At 31.4% G+C, this 3,879-nt stretch overlaps 1 pseudogene; it reads right to left on the bottom strand.

Annotated features, from left to right (window-relative positions):
* Positions 1 to 2,339: 2,339 nt before the first annotated feature.
* LOC102118516 (peptidyl-prolyl cis-trans isomerase NIMA-interacting 4 pseudogene) lies at positions 2,340 to 2,776 on the bottom strand (annotated as a pseudogene).
* Between the last annotated feature and the right edge of the window lie 1,103 nt (positions 2,777 to 3,879).

The raw sequence follows: 3,879 nt of genomic DNA on the forward strand, positions 1-3,879 counted from the left end.
AAAAGAAAACATCTAGAAAAATTTAGATTATTAGATACAGAATTAATGCCAAATTGTACAACTTGTCAACAATATTCTGACATCAAATATCATTCTGTCTTATGTATCATGTGTAAACAAAAAACCTAGCAACATAAGCAGTTAGTATTTTCTTAAGTTATTCTAATTTACGAGTATAACATGATGAACTTAGAAATCCCCTTATTTATAAGCATTAGAAAATAACAATTTGATAAGGCAGAAGTCTTATAGAAATAATTCTTAGTTCAGATTACAGGCATACAATATAACTAAGGAAAGAAAAACAAAAATTTGTGAGTCATTATTATGGAAGATATTCAGCTAAACAATAATAATAAAGAGGTTATTGCATATTATTTTCTGCAAAGGTATTTTATATTGAGTAGCTTTTGTTAAGTATGAAATAATGAAAACCTACAATTTATATGCAGAACTGACAAAATAGAAGGTGATATGGCTGCCGCAAATAAATATAAATATTTTTATTTGCTCTGCAAAATAAAATACCAAAGAAAAGCCTGAGGATAATGTGTTTTGACATTTAGAGTATAGTTTTCAGCTCTGTACATTAATTCTAGAGAAATTATGACAGACAATCTAGATAATTCTGCTTTTTTAAAAAAAAAAGACCATTATAATATATGTTAAGTCTTCACTAGATCGGCAACTGTATTAGAGCAAATAGTTAAGAAGTTTTCTAAGCTATTGCTTTGCAACATCCAGACAAAATTGTTTTATCTCAGAAATGATGTTTTTGGCAAATAAATCATAATAGCCCTATTTCAGTAAACTATGTAAAATAAATAACTTAAAGTTTAAAAATATTTGAAATAGCTAATATTTGCCTATTAATAGATTATCCTGTTCATAGCACATACAAGACAGAGTTCTAAATTATCAGTATTACTAGATTAGAATAAATTAAATTTTGCTAATTATTTCAATTATATACCATTTGAAAAGTTAAGATATGTGTTTAGTTCTTTCATCATATTAAAAAATCTATGACTTCATCTATTTAATGAATACATAAATATAATTTCATCTTTCATCATATTTAGAATATTTGTATTATAAAAATTGTACTTAAAATTGATTGTATAATATTTGATGAGCACAATTATATGTCAAATTAAAAACATTAAATCCAATATTTAAGACCTACATTGTCTAATTAAAAGTTAAAATTGAAATGAGATAACTCTACATACCAATTAGAATGACTTAAGTTAAAAAGAATGACCATATCAAGTGTTGCCAAAGATGTGGATAAACTGGAACTCTCACATACCACCAAGAGAAGTCAAATGATATAATCACTTTGGTTAACAGTTTAGCAGTTTCTTAAAACATTAAACATATACCTACAATATGGTACAGCCATTTATCTCAGTGGTATTTATACAAACAATAAATGCATATGCCCACATAAGGCTTGTACATGAATGTTCATAGCAGTTTTGTTTAGTTCCAAACTGCAAATTACTCCGATGTCCATTGACAGATGAATGGACAAACTGTGGCATATCCATATAATTGAATTCAAGTCAGCAATAAAAATTAACTATTAATGAACTATTTATACATGTTACAATGTAGATTGATTTTAAAATTGTTTTTTGAATGAAAGTAATCAGAAAAAAACACACAGGTCGGGAACAGTGCCTCACACCTATAATTCCAGCACTATGAGAGGCCAACATGGACAGATTGCTGGGGGGGCTCACGAGTTCAAGACCAACCTGGGCAACATAGTGAAACACCTTCTCTTAAAAAAAAAAAAAAAAAAAATAGCAGGGCATGATGGTGTTTGACTAGTCCCAGACACTCTGGAGGTTGACATGGGAGGAACATTGAGCCCAACAGGTTGAGGGTCGAGTGAGTCATGATGGTGCCACTGTACTGCAAACCGGATGACACATATATGCTGCGTTTTTTATTTGTTAAAAATTCTAACGAATACAAATTAATCTACAGCAATAGAAAGCATATCTACAGTTTCCTGGAGATGTGGGTTGGAAAGAGCTGGGTAAGGAAGGGCTAATTAAAAAGGGGAACAAGAAATCCTTCGGGTAGATGACCATTTTCTTACTTGACATGATAGTTTCATGGGTAGATATGTATGTCAAGACCTATTAAATTATAAACTCTAAATAGGTACAGTTTACTCTATGTTAATTACAGCTGTTAAAAATCTGTTTTCGTTTTCTGGCAATATGCTTGCTTTTTTTTGCTTTTTACTTCTGTATATATCAATGCTGTTTCCTTGTCATACTTACTTTTTTTTAATTGAAGGCCAAGAAGAGTGTGCTGACAGATTTTTTTTTTCAGTCTTTCATATGATTTTATTTTCTTCCTTCAACCATAATAATATGATCTCCAAATTTCGTCTTAACCGGTGGGTCTGTAAACACAGGCTTATCCATCCCACTTACAGGCAAGGCAAATGCTGCTTCTTGAAATGGTCCCACCATGGACCCTCTGGTCATCCAACCCAAGTCGCCCCCTTGCCTGGCTTTATCTTCACTATACTGTGAGGCCACTTCATTGAATCTCATCCCAGACTTTAACTTTTCCATGGCTTCCGTGATTTTGCCATATTTTTCACATAGAATGTGTCTGACCTTTACTGCATTGCCACCACCTTTGGGACCTTGAGCCTTCTTGTCAGCACTGTCACTCCCAGAGGCTGCTACCTCTTCCCCGCTTTTCCAGAACCACTTTTTCCTTTGGGCGGCATCTTGGATGCTGCTTGTTGAACTCTCCAGATTTTTTTTTCTATTCTTTTCTTTTTTTTTTTTTTTTTTTTGAGACAGAGTGTCGCTGTGTCACCCAGGCTGGAGTGCAGCTGTTTGCAATCTGTTAAAAATCCCTTATTTTCCACATGAATTTTACCTATTGTAGTTGTCATAGAGTTTACATTTACAAAGGGATACTTTTCAAATTCTTTTTTATTCAATTGCTAATTCTGTAAATTAAATATATCTCAATATAACATTTGTTTTATTATGTTATAGTAGGTGGCTAAGATACGTTATAGTAAATGACTAAGATATCTTGCTATTCAGAGAGCACACTTTTCTAACAGGGTAATTTCCCTAATCAGAGAGATTTGTTATGGCATTATGGCTATAGCTATTCCTAGAACCCAGGACCATAAATATACAGAATAATATTATCTCATGGCCATCCTCTACTGAGTCTATTCCCATATTGCATATAGACTATGCTCATTCTAAGCAATGAGGTAAAAGGAATTTAAGGGATTGTTGTGGGATCACTATGTCTACTTTTAAGTTTTACAAAATAATTTCACCTTTATATCTGCAACAAATAGAGCTAGTAGTGTTTGTTGGGATCTAATCTCACAATAGCTTGAGTCTCATATTTTTTTTGTACTGATAGTTCATTCATTTGCACTGTTGTGTAATATTTCCTGTACACTATTCATCTTTTCTTTTCATTGTGAATGGAATTCATATTTCATGTAACTCACCCTTATACATAGTGCTACTTTAAAATCATTTTACCTGTATTTTAATGAACATATGTACACATTTCTGTTAGAAATGGAATTGCTCATGTTCAATTCCTTTCTTTTTAGAAAATACAAAAACTTTTGCTCATTCTCCTTGTGCCTCTATGTCTATAATTCTCTTTCGCACATTATTTATCTTCTCTTTCTTTCTCTGCCTCCTTGAAGATATATCTACTTGTAAGTTTTCCAGTTTACTCATTTCTTCCTTCTACATATTTAAGATATAAAATCCATTTATGGAAATTTAATTTAATTTATTAAAATTTAAACAACATTTCTATTTGAATATTTTAAAATCAATTTTCATTTTCTGGCAATAT

Source organism: Macaca fascicularis, chromosome 1 (genome assembly GCF_037993035.2).
Source record: "Macaca fascicularis isolate 582-1 chromosome 1, T2T-MFA8v1.1".
Taxonomy (NCBI): domain Eukaryota; kingdom Metazoa; phylum Chordata; class Mammalia; order Primates; family Cercopithecidae; genus Macaca; species Macaca fascicularis.